Source organism: Balaenoptera physalus, assembly GCF_965194825.1.
Source record: "Balaenoptera physalus genome assembly, chromosome: 10".
In the NCBI taxonomy this organism is placed as follows: Eukaryota; Metazoa; Chordata; class Mammalia; order Artiodactyla; family Balaenopteridae; genus Balaenoptera; species Balaenoptera physalus.
Window position 1 is genome coordinate 3,391,348 of NC_138889.1, and position 23,014 is coordinate 3,414,361.

Sequence of the window (23,014 nt, forward strand, 5' to 3'; positions counted from 1 at the left end):
TTGCACCTTTCCTGGGCTGTGTTCCTCCCTCCGCAGCCTGGACCACCTCCCTCCCTCCCTCCCTCCCTCTCTCCCCCCGCCCGAGACACACACACACACGCTACACTCTCTTCTACCTTCCTGCATCCTGTGGGTGCATGTGATATGTGATTTAGTCTCACTCTCTCTGGTATCATTGGAAATATCCTTTATTTATTTATCATCACTAAGTTGCCAAAAAATAATTTGCAACCCTACTGTGGGCCAGTCAATGTGCTAGGCGCTGGGTACACAAAGGGGAACAGGACAGGGTGCCTGCCTGCTGTGTGGCCAAAGGCAGGGCGTGTTTGGGGCGGTGTTAATGCTCCCGAGCTTGGAGCTTGAAATGCATGTCAGACACAGTTGTGGAATTCAAAAAAATAAAAAAACACTGCATTTTATAAATAGACCCCCAACCCCAAATTCCAAATAAGTTCCACAGATTTTTTTTTTTTTTTGATAAATAAAGCTGTGAACCATTACTGAGAGTGGCTGGAGAGCAGGATTTGGGTAGGAACCAGATGTGTGAAAAGCCTGGACAGGTGAGCACAGGCACCTTCATGAAGGGTCTTCCGTGTCACTGACCCTGAGGAATCTGAAATTTAACTTATGGTTCAAAGGGTTTCAAACAGGAAGGGAATGTGCTCAGATCTGTGTCCTGAGAGGGCCTTGCTGCCACAGGAGAGCAGACTGAGGGGAAGCAGACAGCATCTGCAAGACCAGCCAGTGGTCCATCCCACCAGGTCTGCCGGCCTGAGGTAGGGCAGAGCCCGGGCTGGAGTGGAGGGACGGACACGAGGGATGTTCACCCAGAATGCGGAGTGCGGGAGGGGCGGGGAAGGGAGGAAGGTACAGTAGCTAGAGCAGCACACAGGTCCTGGGCGCCAGCGGGCACTGGGCACCAGGGCTCTGCACTCCCTCCACCCGCCCAGCCGCCCTGCTAGGCCAGGGTCAGCGATGTCCCCACTTCATGTAGGTCTGGTGGCCTCCCTCCAGGTGACCCCCACTCTGTAGCCAGGTCCCGCTGGCCTCTGGCTGGAGTGAGGGGGTGACAGCAGGGCCCTCGAACAGGGGATGGGCCATGCCTGCAGGGGCCTCCGTCTGGGACATTGATGTCATATGCCGCTCTCTGAGGACTCCCATGGGCTGGCCCTGCTTCCCCACCCAGCCTATCGAAGCCCTCGGGACGGGGGCCTCTCAGCTGAGCCTCAGAGGCAGTTCCCGCTAGCTGGTCCCCTGGCAGGTGGGCAGACACTTGTTGACGGGCGAAGGGGACACGCACACAGCGCTCTCTATGGAAGGACCAGTCCTACTGCCCTCCAGGAGGAAGGGCTGCGGGCCGCCTCCAGAGCACCGTCCCCAGCTCTCCTGCACTCAGACGGCTCGCATCAGCTTGCTCTGTGGCTCTGTGCAATGAGACCCATAGCCGATCGCCGGAGCCTTTACAAGCGGGTGGGTCTCCCGTGAGTCTTGCAGGGACGTGTCTGGTTTGGGAGGGATGGCAGATTCACCTCCGGCACACGTTCGTGTGGAAGCACACAGGTGTGCCCCCTCCCGCCACGTAGCCAGTCCTCTGTCCACCCTTCTCCCCAAACCACCCCGCACCCTCCAGCCCCTTTGCTGTCATCGCCGTGGACAGTGCATTTTACATGAAGCTGTAAAACCTGATGACAGCTTTCCTTGTCAGTGTGGCCCTCGCGCTGATCCCTCGGTGATTTACAGCACTGACCCTCCAGCGTCGAGCAGCCTCATTACAAACGAGAGAAAAGAGACAGAAAGAAGCAGAGGGGGAGTCACGACGGAGAAACAGGGGCGGCTGACAGGACGGGCCTCAGGTGGGAAAGAGAAAAGCTGTACGGGAAGGCCAGAGAGGGAGACCACAAGGATGTGGTTTTTTAATGGGGAGAAAGGAGAAAACATAGCGACAGGTTTTTCCCTTCTCTGGGTTCTTCTTTGTTTCCTGTTGGATGAATGAGTCTGTGTGTGTGTGTGTGTGTGTGTGTGTGTGTGTGTGTGTGTGTGGTGTCTGTCTGTGTGAGACAAGCATCAAGAATCCAGTTCAGAGCAGCGCTGTGACAAGCCCCACACCTGGAGAAAGTCCCAGCAGGATGAGAGTAAGCGTCCTTTAGCAACACCAGCTAAGGAGCTCGTGAGGTTGAGTCAGGAGGCATCGGTGCTGGAAGGGGCTGGTCTGCTCTGCATCCCCGGGATCTCCCAGGCAGCCCCGCCGGCCCTGCCCGCTTTGGGGCTGCACTGTCGATACTGCCGGTGTCTATACTGGCTGCCCAGGGCCGCAGCGGGGCGGGAGGGGCCCCCGAGCCCGTTCACAGAGGGGACCCCTGTTTCTTCCCCCTGGTGGGTGAGGTACATCCTTAGGCTCCCTTAACAAACTCCTGAAGTCTGACAGTAGGTGGCATTGGAGGAGCCCAGGTTTTTTGTTACAAACATTTGTTCCCATGAAAACCCTGTTGATATGACTCTAACAGCCCCAGGGGAGGCTGATTTGCTGACTGTAGAGTTGCCTAAATAAAATCAGTCGGAAGAGAGTCTTACAGAACAGTGCAGTGGGAACCCACACACGCCTCTCCAGGTCCGAACTGCGGGAGGCGCCCTCCTTGGCCTCCCCTGTTGTGTAACTCATCCCACGAGCAGCAGGGATTACTGTTCATGGGAATTCTCAGCCTTGGCAGGGTCCTAAGCTCCCCAGCCCCAGATCTCCCCAGAGACGCTGGCACTGGGCCCTCCATCCCCGGCAAGGGCTGAGGCCAGCACACAGGCCCCAGCAACTGGCACGCAGAGCTTCCCCAAACAGGCTCTCCCATGCCTACGGCACTTTACCTACATTTCAAATTAATAGGCGGTTCAGGTGTCCCATTTCAGGCTCGTGCACAGAGGCGGAGGCTGCACTGAATGCCAGCCCATGGTGTCTAGGTTATTAGCTATGTCTGCGGAATGCAGGTAATTTGTGTTTCTGCTTTGTGCAATTGCCACTAATGGCACAGGCAGAGAACGAAACCATCTTCCTAAACACACGTCAGAGGAATAGATTTACCAGGTACAAAAGGCGAGGAGCAGAAGAATTGAACTCTAACGCTAACATGTTTGTAGAAAAGTGATGCACTTAAGTTATTATGTATGAAAACTATTGGCAAAATTGTCAGTCTGGGCTCCTTAGAGAGAGAGGATGAACAGGAGGAGTGGGTCCGCTGGCTGGAAAAGAGGACCACGGAGCTTGTGGGGGCATCGATTACAGGTGGGAGAGGAAAATAAAATGAGAACTAACGCTTCTGAAGTCGAGTCTAAGAGAGAAACGGGAGGGGATGTCATAGGTCAAAGGGGGGACGGCAAGAATAGAGCTCGAAGCAGGATCCTGTAACGGAGCAGCTTTTCACTTGTATGTTCTGTACTTCATAGTCCTTTCACTTAAACAAAAGGAGCCCAGCATTTTCTATGTACTCCCTCACCTCCTGCATCTCATTGTGCCCCTGGTGACCCTCCCTGTTAGACTGTAGTATCCCTGGCGACTACGGCTTTATACATTTGGGTTCATATTTTACTTCTTATACTTGGACCTTGATGCTGGTTTGTGTTTTAAGAGCAGGGCATTAACACCGTGACCCCGATTTAATATTCAAAGCAAATGAGGTCCCAGGAAGAAGGGCGTGTGGATGTTATCACATAGACCATCTGGTGATTAAGATGAATTACACTTCCTCAGGCTCGTGTAGTGAATGCTACTTCTCCATCTCTAAAACAGGAATAAAACCACGACTTTTTCTACTTTCCTTCCGTGGACTCTGCAAACTTTGAAGAGAGTTAAACCAGAGGAGCGTATCAAGAGGACCATGTGACAGATTCTGACAGCAGAAAAGGGTGTCAAAATGATTAATACAAGGTATCAGACCATCAGGAAATAGATTAGGGCACATGCGTACACACACACACACACACACACACACACACACACACACACACACACACACACACACACCACAATGTCCATTTCCATCCAGCCTCTCCTAACCTAGCTCAGCTTGTAGAAGCCCAGTCAGATCCTATCAAGGGCTGGCAGTGGGGTTAGAGTACAAATAAAGTGTAAAGTAGATACCGCATCTGTGGACGACCTAGAAAAGTATGCCAAGCTCTTTTGTTGCGATCGGCTTGCCTCTTGGGGGAGTCTGGGGGACGAGATGGCTATTAATCCTTGCAGAACCCTAGGAAGATAGGCAAATAATAGTTTCCTCCCATTGCCAGATGAGTAAAGAAAAGGACCAATCAATATAGATGATTTGTCTAAAGCGGTGTACAAATTCTCTTTTTAAAAGTAGCCAGAGATTTGATTCCCTACATGCAGTGATTAAAATTTTCAACATTGTAGGCAATCCCCCTTATTCCCACAGCGAAGACCCTGATTTTCTCTACAACCTTGTGGCCATGCCTATAGTAGGAAATAAAAATCACTAGCCAGTGTCCCGGGGTCTCAGGCCATCGTTTCCAGGGAGACCAAACCTTGGCCAGGTGCTGTCCCCTCTGCTCCGTCTCACTCTCTGCTGTATTTTACCTTCTCTGGATCCACCAGCCCAGCAATCCCTCAGGAGAAGGGAACCGTTCTGGCATCCTTTCAAAAATCTTCTTGGTCACATGTACTGAGAGAGAAATACAGCATGTGCATCTGAAGAAGCCATTAGCTCTGATCAGTTTTAAAGCCAGAGCTGTTCAACATGTGCAGAAAGAAAACAGCAACATAAACAGAGAGAGAAACAAAGACAGGAATTAAAAACAGCATCAGCTGAGCTGTAAAACCAAAAGCTGTGACGGGGGAAGGCAAGCCAGGACCTGGCTGGGGCCCGACGCCACGGAGCACCAGTGAATCCACAGAACTTCATTCTTCTCCATTTCCTACTAATTTCCCTGCTCCGTGGCTCTGATGGGGGGGCTCCTTGATTGAAACATATATTCTTTATACAGCCTGTTATAAATCCTTATCTCCTCATGAGCTGAGGCACAGCTGGCCTGCCGTCGTGGTCCCAAGCCCCTTGATGGGCGAACTCGGTCCAGACCAGCAGCAGTGCCGCCTTGAACCTCACCCCAGCTCTGCCTTTCCATTGACAGGTGATTCATTTCATTTAACAGCTTTGCCCGTCTTTGGCCTCGGTGCAGAAGGTCCCTAGAGCCCATCAAAGATGGCCCTTTGGGAAGAGGACTGAGGCCATGGGACCAGAGAACTGCCAGCTCATTTCAAAGGGGGTTGAAAATCCCATTTCAGCCTCGGGTGGCAAAGGCAAACCATTTAAAGCATTAACCTGTGCTGACTCCTCACCCAGCTGCTTCCCAACTTGATTGAAGGGTAAGGAGGTTAATTCTTCCCAGGCTCATCTCCAGACTTCACAGACCGTATCATGGCTGCTGGGGGTGGGGCACAGGAGGGGGGACTGGTCTGGCCGGACCCAGGCTTTGGAGGAGGCAGTGGTCATGAATTTGGCTGTTGCTGCTCCAGTCTAAGTCTTTGATATCAGAAGGGTCAATCATGGGGTCAGGCATCACCTCCCCAAATTCAGATACCAGGAGGACAGGGAACCGTGATCTGACCGCTGCACAATGTGCTCTGGACGATATGACCAACCCTGGCCGCAGAAGCCTCGGGATGGAGGGTCTCAGTAGGGACCACATTCAGAATGAGCATCTCCCATCCAGCTTTGAGGGGAGACCACAAAGCGATGGGGCCAGGAGTGTTCAGGGCCACTGGGAATCCAGATGCTGTAAGAAGGTGGAGAGGACCCACTGATGCCTGCGGGGAAGATGGCTTCGGTTTAGGAAGCAGAAAACAGGAGCTGCCAATGGGTGGAGGAGTATCTCTTCATCCACTGGCAGTTGGAGAGCCAGACTGACAGGGAGTGAGGCGGGCCAGGGGGGAGAGGCACTTCTGCAGCTTCTTCTCTCTGCTCCTCCCCCTCCTAGCCCCTGCACCCCCTGGAGGACATCATCCTTAAAATATATTTCATTTCACAGCTGCATTATGGTACCACAAAATTCTGGGAATCCAATTTAAGAACAGATTACCTCCTCACTTACTTCATTTGAAGCAATTACATGTTAATTTTCATTGAAACCAGCCTAATGCATACCAATCTGATGCCGCAATCTCATTTGAATACTTAAGAGAACATCCACCGGGTTTGGGACTCCAGAGATTGATATTTAAAGGGCCACTTCATCATTCTTTTTCTTGGTGGGCTCTCTAGTCCCAGCCCCTCCCCGCAGTTCCTCAGGAGGGCAGTTTCTTGGTGAAAGGAGTGCAGATCAGCTTGCTCCAAACTGCAAATAGGGGTCCCTAGAAAGGAAGCCCATATTTGGGCATCTATCTTTTCTCTGCCACTCCTGCCCTGTGTGTTTGCAAGGAAAACACCTCCACCTTTGTCTTCCTTGCAAAGTCAGGGTTCATTCTCTGCCATCTGCACAGGGAGGGGAGTGCAGTGCCAAATCCCAGCCTTTTCTCAGCCTCCATCTACACCCATCTCAAATCATTGCTTACCACGTAACGTATTCTCAGCCACTCACCTAAGGAGGAAATAGCTTTCTAGACAAACCCTGTGCATTGATTTGAGCCACTGGTAATTAATAATACTCAGGGATGTTGAAATCAGCTGGTCTTTCAGTTTTAGAACAGGAAAGTTGAAAAAAGAGGTCTATCTGCTTAGTTTCTGCATTTAAACTAAAGAAATTCATGTTTGAAGCTACAATTTAATTTGATTGTAAGACTGTAAAGGACCCAGGACTACTGTGAACATGCTATATTATGTGTGTTATATTATGTTGTAATTAATCTACACTGACACGAAGGCAGGCAGATGGGAGTGACAAGATGGTTTTAATTCAAGAGAGTTCTGAGTTGTTGGTTCCAGAGCAGCCCAAGTTCTTCTTCTGTGTTGAATGACGTACTTGGGGTACTGGGACAGGCGTGGAACTAGACTGACACCTATAACTCTTGGCCAAGCTTTGCCCCAAGGAGGGCAGGTGTCTAGAATAAGTATATCATGTAGGCGCATACATATTAAGCCCCTACTGTGTGTCTTGTTTTCAGAGCCAGGAATGGAGCAGTGACTTAGAAAAGGCAAAGCCCCTGTTCTCCTGGAGCTGACACAAACAAACAACCAAATAAGCAAATGCATCGGAGGATAAGTTCAATGGAGAAAAATACATGAGTGAAAGGAGGCTAGGAAACGTGGGTGGTGGTACTATTTTATTATTATTGCGTCACGTCAGCCAAGCACAGCCCACTGCCTTTGGGATTTTCTTCCTGGGAGGAATCAAAGGGCCTAGTAGGGCTACTGCTCCAGCATTAGTTACACTAATGATAGTAATGCTTTGTGTATCAGGATATTTCAAGCCCCTTGCCAGGGCACAGCCCTCCACTCTTGAGAGGAATGACTTGTCATTCTTTCTACCAGTAGAAGCTTGGAAAAGCCAAAACGATCGTGGTGATCTGGGCAGTAAGATGGACCAGGAGGCACACACAGACCAGGCAAAGGGGGGCACACTCACTGCACCCCAATCTAAAGCCCGACAGACATTTCTACTCTGTTCATGTCAACAACAGAAAGAACAAAAACGATATTCCCTTCCCTTATACAGAGCTTGGCAAATATGCTTTTTGTCTTCATGTAGCAGGACTGAATACCATTTGCATTGCTGGAGGGCTTACTAGACTGGTAGAATATAGTTGTAATACAAAGAAACGCTCATTTTAACGGAACACTCTTGATTTCTAATGGAAATGTTCTAATGCATTATTTGAAATAAATGTGAGTCACTCAGGAACTTTGAACTTCTACGGCTGGTGGGGGCTAGGGGACATCCTTCCTTGATCAATGGATGCCAGGAAAGAGTCTCACCTCTTGAGAGAATATTAGCATAAGCTCTGTACAGTCCTCCATGGACAATTCTATTCTCACTCTCCTTTAACCTGGGCTGGTCACAGCCCTTTTCTTTCTTTTCTAAACAGGTAGTTTATTCATTCACAGTCTCTTAATTAACTGTATTACTTTTCGTCTTCAAGCCTACAAACAAGGATGGCACCAGGGAAAAGAGTTGAGGTGTCTGTCCGCTACTTGTGGTGAAGAAAGGTCTGGAAATCAGCCACCCTCAGTCACGTTCCTGCCTCTGGCTTGACCTTTATGACAGTCAGTTGCGTTTCTATAGGATGTCATCATTTCCCAGACCTCAGCGTTCATTCATTCACTACCCCCGTGCCAGGCACTGTGCTAGGTCCCTGAGGAATACCAGAGGTCCCTCTAATCACGATGAGCCTGTAACGCGGTGGCCACTAGATCTGACGCTGTGAGTCCAGGGAAGGGGCTCAGCCGTCACTGCGTCTGTCCTCTCGTCCATCTCCCAACCTCCCCCTCGGCTCTGATCCAGAGAACAATAGCCCTACACCTCCCAGGCTTCCTCGTCCTCAGGCTTCAGCATGGGGCAGGCTCCGTGGGAGAAGGGCAGAAGGGGCTGGGGGTACCCTCCCTCCTGTTTGGGTGGCATCTATGGCCGTGGCTGCGTCTCCCAGGGGCGCTGGCCCCTCCCTGCATGGCATACCTCCTGACGGCTGGGTCTGGCCCCCGAGCTCGACCCAGTGCGCCTCCCTGCGTGCCCCCAGCCTGGAGATGCGCGTGGTTGGGAGGAGGGGGGTGTAAGCGGCTGCTGTTTAATTCCCTGGCTCTCCTACTCCCTCCATCACCAGTGCGCCCAACAATGCCTATTACACAGAGGGGGTTTCTGGCGGGGACGGGCACTGCTCCAGGTTGAGGAGGGAGGGGAGATGCCCAGAGAGCAGAGGTGGAGGAGGCCACCCTGAGCTGAATTTGGAAGAACCTGTAGCATCGAGCCAAAAGACGAGAGCGTTAACAGGAGGACCGGAGGGCGTGAAGGTGTGTCCAGGTGGCCGGCATGTCTGCACATGGTGCTGCAGACAGAGGATGGTCCCGGAGCCGGGCTGCAGAGGAGCTGAGCTCCACCAGCTGTGCTGGGCAGCCTCTAGGATAGTCTGCCTTTTCAGACTCCGAGAAGGTGTGGGTCTAATCAATGAAGGGAGAGGAACGCACATCATCATTTCGGAAATTAAGTTCACGTTAAAGCAAGAGGACATGTGGTCAGGGGATACTAGGCCGTGGTGTCTGCAACAGATCTCAGGCCAGGGCTGGTTTCCAAGGCTGCCCTCAAGGCACAGTTACCAACCAGGGGGAATGTCACCAAGTCCAGATGGATGGAGGTGATCCCCCCTGCCACAAAAGTGTCTGCCTGCTCTTTCAGAGATGGCTTCTTGAAGTTTGTACAGCAAATGTTACATATTTCTACCCTGACTTTTATCTACAAGGCAAGTCCACTCAAGGTCTCAAGCACTGGAATTGACAAACATCAGGTAAGAAGATCGTGTGCACCTGGGGAGGTAAATGTTGGACCCAAAGACACTCAGAACATCCCACTGAACAACTTTCAACTAGGGGCTACCAGGAATTATCATATGGCCCTGAGCAAAACAGACCACCTTTCTGGACTCGGGTCACCTCATCTTAAGGAGGCTCTCCAAGGTCCTACGATTATCTACTATTGCAGTTTAGGGTGTAAAGAACAAATTTCAATTCCCCATACTCTTCTCTGCCCTACAGATTTATGAATGTGTTACATGCCAACGCCCAGGGGTGTGGGAAGGCAGGACGGTGAAAGAAGGAGGGCAGCATCAAGTCAGGAAGAGTCTGCTTTTTATGAGAACAACATTATTTTTGGCAAACTATTTTTACCTCATTGAAATGAGCTAATTGTGGTAATCCAGACAAGGCAGCAAACCAGGGCCCTGCGTGCCCCGCTGGTGGCGGATCAGGAAGGGGCACGTCCTGACTAGGAACTGGGGTTGCAGGGACCTCATACATGAAATGCTTTTGCAGGGGCAGGGATGCATTTAAAGCCGCCCCAGGCTCTCCCACCAGCATGCCAATTGCCTTGACACATTCCTTGTACAACACTTGCTCTTTATTTTAAACACATTTTTAGATGTCATGTCTAAAGCAAGATAAGACCTCTTCAATAAAATTCCATATTTACACCTCTTTTATTTTTTTTTTTGAAACAAAAGCTTGTGTCTGAATAGAAACACATCTTCAAAGGATGCCTTTTAAAAAAATCCATGGGGCAGATAAAAATGTGTTGATGATGTAATGAGTTCAATGGTACAGTATGAAAAAAAAAGCTCCTGCCAAGAGATGAGGAAGAATGACATGAAAAGGAACAAAAAGACTTGAGAAAGGCCCCGGCAAACGATAAACTGGGTAATCAGGATGGAGCTGTCACCAATGGGGTGGAAGTCAGTCCTGTCCTGCCCCCGATGTGTGCTCAGACGCCTTCCCCAGCTCTGCATCCCGCCAGCATTTTGTCTCCTGTCTCCTCAGGAGCTGACAAGCCAATGAACCCAAGGAAGTGCATGGGAGCCCCTGCAAAGAGCAACACTGTTCTGCAGAGTGACTGCTAAAAGTGATGGTGGGGGTCTGTGTTTACTGCCCAGGAACTACTTCTACGTCAAACTAGCCTCCCTGACAACCCAAGAGATGATTTTCTTAACTACCTGGTGCTGAGTGCACCGTCTGGGCCTCAAGGATGCCACGTCCCGTCTCCTGCCCCACATCCCGCCTGGGACAGGGATGGAGGTGCTGCATCCCGAGCTCACTGGACCCGGGCAAGGATGTGTGTTTGAGGCAGAGAACCCAGGGCACGCCTGAGCCGTTTGGACCCTTCCATCCTAACTCAAGCAAACACTTGTTTTGATCAGCGGGGTTCACAGATCTGAATTCGACACGGAGGGAAAATCTGTACTGGGTACACATGGGCTGGCTTTGAGATGAAGGGAATTCAGGTCATGATGTTGAGTTAAGATAGCTTCCCCCTTTGTGATCTGTGGATGAAAATACTATTTAAATGCAAATCACAGAAGCATTTATTACAACTGTGGTTATGATTCCAAAGTTATTTAAAAAGCAAGTCACAGGCTGAATATCTTTACCAACTGCCCAGGTGAAGTCCCTCAGTGAGGTGGGTGCAGGCTGTGTGGCCACAGGACACGGCAAGGAGAGAGCCCAGCCAGCTCGTATCCTTGACTGGATGGAGGCAACCATGCGATTTGCACAATGTATGCAATAAAGAACAGGCTTCGAGGGACGGGCACAGCGGTGAAACAGCATAAACAGTAACTAGGAGAGGCTGATGGGAGGAGCAGCTTTCACGATCTCTCCCAGGATAACCTTTCCTTCTGTCCGAAAACATAATCGACGGTCCAGTTGGCCCAGCAGGAATTCCAGTGCCTGTCAGGGCTTTTCTGGAGGTAACAAGACCTCCTCTGGTTGTTTCACCGACTGTGACCAAGGAAGATTATCCCTGTAATCTTTACAATAAGAAAACAGAGTTGCTACTGTTTCATTCAAAGCTGGCCTGAGCAGAAGCCCGGGGCGGTGGAAGGCCAGTAGCCCCTTTCCCTGAACGGGGGACAGCTGTCCTGCAATATGTATTTGCATGGAAGGGACACACTGCCCAGGCCAGGGGATGTTTATTATGCCAACAAGGGTGTTCAGATCCAAGCCGTGCCCCTGCGGAGGTTAGGATCAGGGAGCAAGGGGCCTTCTCTGGTGGAAGGGTGCACCGGGGGCTGAGTTCCCTTTTGCCCACGTAGAACTTAGCAGGACACGCTCTCCCAGGGGAAGTCTGGTTTCTAGCTATTGACTCAGCCAGCCACGCCCCATACCAAGGCTGAAACATCACTTTCTATCAATTTAGAGAAACTCAAGGGATTTTCTAAGAAGTTTCGTTATTTACTAAGTGAATGGTTTCTGAAAATGTCTCTCTTTTTTTTTTTTCCTTTCTTCTTTTGTATTTGCACCCCCTGATAGGTTAGCTGCACCCTTCTATGCAACTTGTCTTTCAGGATGTAGAACTAGGCTAAATGTTAAGAAACACTGGTTTCTTCCATGTACCATGCAATGCCTTCTAGTGGACAAGACAATGATGCAAGACCGCTTCCACTGTGGTCTGTTCCAGAGGCATCCATCTGCATAGCGCTGTCTCGGCCTGGGTCACACACACACACCACAATGCAGCACGTGAAGAAGGCCGTGAAGGGGGACAGGAGAAGGAAGGGAGAAAGAAGAATGGCTTGGACCTCGTTCCAGACAACTGGGGAAGGAAACGTGAGAGGAAGGAGTGACCTTCTGTTGCCTGTAGAGCAGCTACTCTCAATCTGAGTCATTTCTAGCCTCACTTGAAAAAAGTAAAGTTTCCCTCTTCCTTTGCCAAAATGCCTATTTAGAATCAAACTGGTGTCCTTCTGCCTCAAGCATGGATCACTGACAACCTTGCCAGCAAATGCAAACGTGCACTAAAGAATGTTTATTAATAATCATGATTATGGAGGCAGACTCCAATCCCAGTTGGTGTCGACCGGCTGGAAGAAACGTTTTCTATCTTAACCTAGTGAAGAATTTGGATAAGGGAGTCATTCAGGGGAATAAACGTGAAGTTCAGGCTTATTTTTCTTCAGTTGACTTCGATGATTGAGGCATCTGCAATGCTTCAGAAGGCCAGGTTACTGAACTCTTAAACAACGCACATTTTACACAGAAGAGAAGGCAGCACAGAGAGACTGCTGGCTTGCTTAGCGCTGCAGGGGACCAGAGGACCAGAGGACTGCAGATGGAAATGACACGTCAGTGCTCACGCTTGTGTTTAAATCTCTAGGCTGTATTGAAGCTGTGTTTAGGCTTATTAGAAGTAGCTCAGGGTTGGTGGAGGCATGGAGAGAGAGTAGGGGTTAGCGGATGTAAGCTATTATTAATATAAATATAGGACGGATTAAACAACAAGGTCCTACTGTATAGCACAGGGAACTATATTCAATATCCTGTGATAAACCATAATGAAAAAGATTAAAAAATAATGTATACATATGTATAACTGAATCACTTTGCTGTACAGCAGAAATTAGCACAACATTGTAAATCAACTATACTTCAATTAAAAAAAAAGTAGCTCAGAGTAATATGTTCCTTCTATTCACTCACCCTGCTCTGAAGAATTTTAGGTTTGAAGTTTTTTTAACCCCAATGTCTTCCAACAAAAAGAGGTGGAATGGACAAAGAAAATCAAGAGATCAAAAACTGTAGATAGATAGATAGGTAGGTAGATAGATAGGAAGATAGATAATAGATGTGTGTGTGTGTGTGTGTGTGTGTGTGTGTATCTTACATACATATACATATGTGGGAACTTTTAGAGATTTCCTGCTATATCTTCTCTTGTTAACACAAAGTGAGGATTCAGCTTCCTGGTTTTCCTCTTCAGGAAGAGGACATGTGACTACAGCCTATATGAATACAGAAGTTCAAGAAACAACTCTATGTTTACTCATTTAAATCTTGAAAATATATCCAGAAATAATAGTATCTTTGCATGTAAAATTCAAATTTTAAAAATTCGTATTTCCTTAAAGTAACTTCTTGCCACAAAATTTCAACTAAGTATGAATATGATTAAAAACATCTGCAGTGAAGCCATTTATCAAAGACGGAGGAGACACTAACCCCCAGGCCACCAGGTGACGTGAATCTACTCAGTGCCTGCTGTCCACACAACCACACCTCAGCCCAGGCTGACAATTCAGCCCCCCAGAGAGCTAACTGTCCTTGGGAGAGATACAGCGAGTAGGAACTCTGAAGAGGATAGTATTTCTCAAGTTGGCCGGTGCTGGGAAGACCCAAATCATGGGGAGAAGAGTTCATGATTCATTTGCTCAATCGTTCATTGACTAAGTCAGCGAATGAGTTCCAGCCAGGCATAGCTGGAGGCAGTGGGTGTGCACACAAAAGACAGCAATTCTCCTCTCCTACTGGGTGGAGGAGAGACACTGAATAAGGATGCTAGCTTATTTCAGAGAGCGGTGAGTGCTCTAGACCTGCGGGGCAATGAACCAGGGAGAGATGAGGGCTGAGTGGCCGGGCTGGGGGGTTATGGGAGGCGCTCTGTCTGGCAAAAAACACTAGTTCTGTTTTAGACCCGTACACACACTGGCCTGTTGGAATCACCCCTTGGATGCATAGTAAGCATTATCATTACAAGTTCGTGCGGGACTGTCCTTCACATCCTTCCTGCGAGTCTGGAGCTCAGTGGAGATGTGGATGCAAAGATGTAAACTGTGAAAAGAGATCAGGAGCTTATGTGAGCAGACAGGGCGCCATGGAAGACACAGGGTTAGGTCCCTTGGTAAAGGCAACGTTCAAGATGGTGCGGGGGGCTGAGCAGTGTCCAGTGAAGGTGGACAAAGAAAACGAGGGGTGTGATATGTCCTGGAAACTGAGAAAACTAGGAACAAGGAGAATGTATCAGAGATTGCTGTAGAGTAAGCTGTCTTTAATTCATGCTGAAAAAGTATAGATCTTTATTTGAACTACCATTCTACATCTCACGTTGCAGAGGACAGGCAAGCCTGGAGGTGTTACAAATCATTAGGAAAAGTTAGAGTTGGGTCATGTGAAGTTGACCCCAACTGGACATCAGAAGGGGGGCACCATGCAGGGACGGTGGGGGGCAGAGTCTACACTCACAAGGCCTATGCGTCCTTCCTTTACCAGGAGGTAGCATGTGTGAGAGTGGGTCTCTGTTTTAGCCACAGGGACCAACAACACAGTGCCTGGCAAATAAATCTTCGTTGCATGAATAAGTGCATACATTTGGGAGTTTCGCCTGACTTTATGGATTTTTTCATAAAGGATTTCTAGCACTCAGAAAGTCATGTGCAAAGATGTGCACTAAAATAACCCAGGCCTGCGTGCCCTGACCTGGTTGTAAATGTCTGGATGAGCGTTCATGATCACCAGCTGAGAAGTAAGCATCACCCTCAAGGACACCACGCCTTTCGGCTCATCAGAGAGAAGCGTGAGGGGCAGCCGGAAGTGTCGGAGGCGCCAGGGACGCATGTGGGACGAGATGCTACTGCGGATGCCTGAGATTCATCCTCAGGACCCACTTGGCTCTGGACTGCCAGCATTTTAAACAAACTCGGACGGAGGTGAGTTACTTTCAACTCTCTGCAGACAGCGCAGAGGTGGGCTGTGGACACAGACAGATGGGACATCGGAGAGGGAGGAAGCCACGCAAATGCCAAGTGGCCGGGGCCGGGGCCAGCCTGGACGCCTGCTGGTGTGGACGCTTGTTTACTAATCTCCTGTTCTTGGCAGTGCCTCTGGCGTGGTCACATGGCTTCTCCACGCTGAGCAGCTTAATTGCTGCCAGTGGACCGTTTGACCCTTTTTATCCAGATGGCTCAAATCTCCCCGGCACCAAGGATCCTGCCACTTGCCCGGTTGCCTCATGACTTCTGAATGGGTCTCCTTTAGAAGAACTCCCCGATCACTATCCGCTGGGCAAAGCTCAGCTGAAATATCCAACAAAAGGCAAAGGGAAAGGGGCAGGAAGAGAGGAGGGTGCCAGGGAACAACCCCTCCCCTTTCACTTCAGGAAGAGGAACGTTTATTTATAACCCAACATTCAAACTGATCATTAGCTCAAGGCTTTCAAGTAAAATGTAGGTCAAGCCATACTATGTGGGGTGCCGGCAACTGTCTCAGTGTCGCGGAGCAGGCCTATCACTGACCAATCACAGGCCAACACCCGCCCAGCAGCCACGGAGCGCGTGCTCCAGACCCCCTTGAACGGACTCACGTCCACATCCCTTTGTCCAGAAGGGCCGGGTTCACAGCAAGGACTTTGAAGCCACTTACAAGGTCCTCAGTCCCTACCCCCGCTCACAACAGGCACAGGTGACACCTAGAACAGACCCTCTTCCCGGGTCTCAAGAACATTTTTGGGTTAAGGAGAAAAAGATGGGTAGGGTGGAGGTGGGCCCACCACCCTTCATGCTGGGTGGGCCAGTGTCACCCAGCACGAAGTGACCCGCTCAGCACTTGATGGCCAGCCCATCAAGGCTGTGATGGCAAGAACGTGCAGTGCCAGCCAGCCCAGCAGAGAAAACCGCCTGTAACCCCGGCCTGGGGGCCTGGAGGAGTCAGCTGGGGATCATTAAGGACAACTGGCCATGCGGCCCAGCTGCAGCAGGACCCTGTGCTGTACGGTGACCCTGGGAACTTAGGAGGAGAGCTTCTCTGCCGGGTTCCTCGCCTTCTTCTTTCTTTCTTTCTTATTATTTTTTTTTCCTCTTCCCACTCTTCTTTCTTAAGCAGATCATCACCTGTCCTGGCTCTTCCCCACTTCCTGCTGACCCCCTCCCCCCTTGTTACTCTACTCCTTTCCCCTTTCCTTTGATTTCTCAAGTTCCTCTCCTAAGAGATGGATTTTTAATACCTGTCTCTCCTCTGCACTAATACAAATGGGTTCCTGGTCTAACAGGGCATATTAAATTAATAAGCAGACACATTTATTTATTCTGAACTTACAGCATCCCATTCCCTGGGGAGTTTCCATGCTCCAAGTTGACATCCATCCTCACTAAACACTGCACAACTTCAGGACATCACGCTACATCTTAAGCTCTTGTCCCAAATCATGCTCCTTCTACTGTTAGAGGCTTGGGTGAATGCTTCAAGCTGGTTTTTTATATCTTTTATGATTTTATAAAGTGTTAATTATAGGCAAAAATAGATGAACAGGAAGGAAGGGAGGGAGGGAGGAAGGGAAGGAGGGATGAAGGGAGGAAGAAAGGAGGGAAGGAGGGAGAGACGGAAGGAGGGAGAGAAGGGAGGAGAGAGATTACCCCATGTTGTTTTCACTGAGAAATGTCCACTATTAACATCTTGGTGCACTTCCTCACACACATTCATAAACAGTATACATATGTGTGTGTACACTATATGCACGACATACAATGGCAGTGTACTATGAATAAACTATCTTAAGTTGAAAGGCGCCCTGGAGTAAGGCTCTGCCCGTGGAAGTCCATCCGAAGGACTCTGTTTGGCTTGGGAAGGGAGCGAATGGCATTCATTGAGCTCCTGCTGCATACCAGGTTCTGTGTTGGGCTGCTGCACACAGGGTACCTTGTGTACCCCTCACAGCAACCCACAAGGAACTTCAGAGGGGAGGAAACAAAATCTCAGGAAAACTGTCTTGCCTAAATCCACAGCCAGTTTGTGGTACAGTCAAGGCACGGCCCAGGGGGCGAATTATAAGCACTGACAGTCCTTCTGGGCTAAAGGACATACCCGCAGAAGCCACAGGAATCTTAGGCGGAGACAGCAGGTGCTTTCCTTTGTCTTTGCCACTGTCCTCAGCCATACTGACGTGAATTAGGAAGAAAGTAACAATACTCCGAACCTCATTTAATGGTTTTGCTTTAAAATAAATTAAGCAAACTGGCTGTAAGAACAGGAAAAGGGCATTGTCACATGCCCACGGGCATCACCCGTCCCTAAGCTGGAGGCTGCATCACGAGGTCCGGGCTCCGCAGCCACAGAATGCCCGCGATGAGAAACGCCAGCCCAGGAGCAAAGGGAGGACCGGCCGTGCAGCTGAAAATCACATTCCTTGTGCACTTTCCTTGAAGCCACCCGGACCCTAAAGATGGTAGATCGGCCGGGGAGATACGCCAGTCGGTGTCAGCCCGTCAAATCTGTCTTACAGAAGCCAGACAGAGCAGAGTGGTGAGCAGGAGGCGCCCGTGTGCCCGCGTGCATCTGGGGATCCCCTCCAGAAACATCCGTCGCTGGTGTCCACAGTCGGCACGAGGGGCTGCCACGCGGGCCGGCCCTGGCACTGTCTGCTTTTCTACGTGGCCACTGTGCATTGCAAACGCCCAGGCTCCCTGGGACCCCCGGACAGTGTGGTCTTTGCCGTCCCACTTGGCTCTGTTGTGCTGACCTAGGAAGGAGCGTTGCAGTCAGCTTAAGGTCTCAGTGTGGGGAATGTGAACTGTGCTCATGCCTGTAACTGGTGGGGAGCTGCTGTGCCCGGCGTGGGGCAGGCAGGCGCTGCACGGCCGGGGGGCCGGGGTCTGTCTCGCAGACGGTGTGACGGAGGCCATGCCAGCCCATGAGGGGCTCACCCGGGCACCCTGAGAAATGCCCAGTGTTTGCTCCCTTTAGGAAATGCCCTTCGGAAAATTGATGCTGATGGTGTAATGTTCGCTATGAGGTGGGGCAGAGGTAAATGCCATTAGGAAGACCGATGAGAAACATCCTTTTAATGTGCAGGTTGCTAAGCTCTCTCACACTGTGTAACCTAACCCGTCTGCAAACCCTGGATTCTTTATGGTCAGAGAAAGACACCTGGTTACTTCCTCAGCTGCACGAGGGCTGGGGACACTGAGGACAAGTGAGACCCTCCCTGGCTCTCGTTCGGGGCTCAGCCCTGCAGTACAGCATGTTACAGACAACATGACCACATCCTGCTGGACACAAAGGATGCCCCTGCTCTTGGAGTCCGCTGCTTCTCTTCCCATGTCCAGGACAGAAACATAATCAAGGTGCCAGCTGTCTTGTCCCACATTACTGAGGATAGAAAGATGAAAAATACACACACCTGTCCCCAAGGGGTTTACCTTCTCCTATGAGGCAGAAACACATGGAAAGAAAACATGTGCGTATTCCTTGAAAATCTCAGTGGACAGAGGGCAGGCATTTATAGGGGGCTCTTGGGACTGAAAGAGTGGTTTCGGAAAGAGACGCCTTCTAAGCTAACTCCTCAGGGATGAGAAAGAGAGGTCAAAGGGACAAAGGTAGAAAGGTTATCACAGGTAAAAGTAAGAATGTGTGCAAAGTCTGGGGTGTCAGACAGGTGGAGGAAGAGGAGCTTCCGGGAATTCTTCCTAGAGGGTGAAGGACCTGGAGGGTTGGGCTCGGGGCTTGGGGGCAGGGAGGGATGAGGTTACAGAAGCCTCTGTGCTACAGCCGGGAGCTTGGACAAGAAATGAACAAGGGGCATAATAAAAATGTGTATTTTACATAAATCTACTCGAGGTTTGTGAAGAGGATTTAAGGATGGAAGGTTGAGGCTGACCAAGACAGGCTAGGAGGGAGGAGGCGAGATGGTAAATCATCACAATAGTGAAGAGCCAGTCAGGAATCAACTGTATCACTGATGACAGAGAGACAGAGATAGAGAAGGAGAGAGAGAGAGAGAGAGATAGGGAGGGAGAGAGACAGAGAGACGAGACAGAGGGAGGGAGGATGGAATGAAGTAATTAGGATATCACATTGGAAAACCTTGATGAGAAAGAAGGTGGTCCTGGGTTTCTAGTCTGTGTTATATGGCACAGATTACCTTCATAGACAGACAGACAGACAGACACACACAAACACACACACACAACTGAGTTAATCAGCCTATCCAATCCCCTTTATTTAGCTTGGTGACATTAAAGAAGGGATATTCACCCACGAGGATCTGCTGCCCACCAGCTCTGGGGCTTGTCTTCACATGGTCCCCACCCGCTGGGAGAGACCGTGTGTGTGGCCACATCAGAGAAGCCGAAGGTCACTGGGACCCAGGACCAGGCCGGGAGCTCGCGGAGGAGGGGGCAGCATGACATCAAAGGTGGATCACCAGTGCGGGAGGGCCAGCCCGCCGCTCAGCCTCCTTCCTCACCCAGAGGCTTCTTGGTCTAAGCGAGCAGCCTCCCCGTGGCGGATTGCAACTGGCAAGGTCAATATTCAGATAAAAGGTGGGGAGGGCAAGAGAGGAAGAAAACAGCAACTCAAGTCCACAGAGGCAGGGAAGATTGATCAATGGCCTCAGGAACAATCCATACTAATTACGGTGATAAAAAGCTGTCCGTCAATACTCTGGATATTAAATATAGTGGATTGGAGACAACAGGTCTGCTTTCATGTCCCCCACCACTTTCTTTATTGAAACACTCAGGTACAAATGAGCATTCAGTGCTACGACTGCATTATTGTTTCACCGGCTTTGAACCACAAATGCTTTGATAACCGGATTGAAAAGGCTGTCAAATTTCCCTCTGTAGTTTCTATGCAGAATCTTCCTCCAGCACCTGATGGAATTTCATTTTGTGAAATCTGACAGTGATACTCTTCATTAAGCTACAGCTGATAGCCCACCTCACACACGGAAACACGGCTCAGCATCTGTGCATGTACGTGAGGGGGCAGCAGCTGGTGGTGAGCATTCCGAGAAAAGAAAGGCAGGGGCTCCCCCAGCGAGAAGAGAACAGAGCTATCCCAAGGCGGCAAGGTCGGTGACAGCTTGCTGGACAAAGTGGTGCTTCTGTGAACGCAGCCACTCAGGGGAAGTGTGTGCCCACCTGCCGGGCCTGGAGGAAATGAGGCCATGGGGGGAGAAGCAGTCAACTCTGAGAAAACAGGACCGAGTGCACATTTTATCCATGACGCCCATCAGTGTTCTAGGAAGGTACTACAGTAAGTCCCCTACATACGAACCTTCAAGTTGCCAACTTTCAAAGATGCAAACGTGCATTCCATCACCGTCAGGCGTGAGTGAAACTGCAGCTTGCCCTCCTCTCCTATTGCTGATGATCCTTCAGCTCTACCATCTCCCACCTCCTCTCCCTCCTCCAGTCAGTACCTCTTCTTGCCTGTTCACTCGATGCCAGCCCCAGTAACCCAGCTGTTGTACTGCTCTGCTGTACTTGTCAAGGTACTATACTGCAAGATTAAAGATGTTCTCTTTATTTTTGTGTTTGTTTTTTATGTATTGTTTGTGTGAAAAGTATTATAAACCTATTAAAGTACAGTGCTATGTAGCCGATTCTGTTAGTTGGGTACCTAGGCTAACTTTGTTGGACTTACAAACAAATGGGACTTACGAAGGGGCTCTTGGAATGGAACTCGTTTGTATGTAGGGGACTTACTGTAAGTTGTTTTGGTCTATAGATTGCTTCAAAGAGTCATAGAGAGGAATCAGATGGGTGCAGTGATCAACAAAGAGGCGTTCATTGGAAAACCCCTTTCAGAACATTAAACATATGTAAACCTAGGCACAGAGAGCAAGACATGTCTGTCATGGTGTCCCAAGTATTTTCTTTTTTAAAACTTGGAATTGTAGTCTCCACGAGACTGCCTATTTTATTTACCATGTCAGTCCAGTGGTTGAGAAGGAGCAGGTCCGGTGGAGGTGAGTACTCACTGAACCAGGGTGCAGTGTGGGTGAAGGGGTTTGTGAAAGAGACAGGACGGGGCAGCGATGGGGCGGGACAAGGCCGGTGTGGGAACCGTGGCCCTACTGCTTCGGTGTGGGACTGCAGCCCTTGTGCCAAGGCCCAGCGGTTGTCACCAATACTTTGCACACGAGAAAGCACATGTCTCCCCCAAGGGCACGTCACGGATGTGCTCAGTCCGTGTTATACCGAAGGAAGCAGGCTGCCCGGGGACGGGGTCCAGCGATGCAGGCACAGAGCTACCGGGAAGAGTTTCAGAGCAAGGTCTGACGCTCACAATCTACCCAGGACGAGTGACTTCGCCTCGTTTGCTCTCAGCCCTTAACATTAACATTTAGGGACTGAACTAGATCACTATTATTCAGTCTTCGTGTTGTGAATCACTAGAGGGCCACGAATCAATCGGATGATTTTTAACCAGCAATTTTTAAATGAATTCAATAGGACAGAACAGAAATTATCAGAGTATGTTGAACATGGTAAGAATAAGTTATATGATATAAAATTTAAAAAAAAATTAAAGGCGCTGGATTAAAAGAGCTCTCAGATTGCTTCCAAGTGAAACAAAATATTATTCTGAATCTCAGCCGGCCGCCACCAAGCAGCCTGTAGCTAGCGACCAGCTCAGGAGAGAGCGCCTACGCCCCGCTCCCTGGTCAGCAGAGCTCTTGCCCCTTTATCTTTCATTTACAATTTGATTTAACGATGTTGCTACAATTTCAGTTTCGATAGCACTGAGTTAATTAAGACATGATCTCTGAAAGGCAGGCTGTTCCAAGGTGATAAGCAGCCGCTTCTGCAGGCGGTAAACAGCTGGGGTTCCTGACCAGCTTCGGGGGATCTGCTGCATTTATAAAGAAGAAGACAAAACTATCATTCCCGACTAAACATAATCGAGTTCACACAAATACTGAGCACATCCCTTGGACGTTGCTCTGGCTGTGATCACAACAGTCCAGGTTGTAAGAGAGCAGGGCTGCCCTGTACGAGCTGCACAGCTGTTCACCGCGCAAAGGAGCCAGGCCAAAGGCCCCGGGGGGCTAGAACCCAGCTACGCTGCCTGGGTTGGGGCTGCATCTCCTGATCTATTTCGCACAAAGATGCCGTAGGTTTACCAGGCCTTGCACGTGTGGGGCTACGTTTACCCACAAGAGCAGGTCTTCTACTTCTCAGAAGGTGCCCTCTGGGCTGGCAGCCAGCCTTGGCTGCAACGGAAATGGAAGACTGAAAATCCAAAGCAAAGCAACGGGATTAGAGTCAGGAAGGGCCACCTTCCGGGAGCAGCCGGGGCGTGTGGTCTGGAGCCTCGGTCCCTGTCGTTCCAGCATCTGGGTGACAACTGCAGCCCACGAGGACATGTTCTAACCGTCCAGTTCATAATGCACAGAGGTGGCCCCCTTGACGGAAAAACACAGACACTGGAAGTTTCCGAACTGACGACTTAATAGAGACGGCTGTGATGCCCCAAGAATCTTTACACAAAAGAGTCCCTGTAGGACTCTTTACATTTTTCCGCATTTAAGACATTATTAGATTTATCACAAATGTCACAGTTTTGGGGGGAAGAAGCTAACTGCACAAAAGACCGGGTTCTTTCCTGCACAATGATACATTGTTTTCCCTTTGATTTGTAAGAAGCCTGGGTTATGGCTTTCGCTTTGGGTAAATTACCCCTCTAACCACTGATGTTTTCACAGTGACTAAACGGAAATCAGTCAACACCTCATAATTAAAGAACATCCAAACCGTTTTAACTTTCTGTATCACGGCACATTTCCTTCTGGCAGGCTCAATGGATGTTAAGGATAACAAATATTATAA

General features: G+C 49.7%; 1 protein-coding gene across 8 annotated transcripts in view; it reads right to left on the reverse strand.

The window, feature by feature from the left end:
* The window catches only part of NTM (neurotrimin), a 941,546-nt gene that overhangs the window by 212,944 nt on the left and 705,588 nt on the right, over positions 1–23,014 (reverse strand). The gene's annotated exons all lie outside the window — the stretch shown is intronic.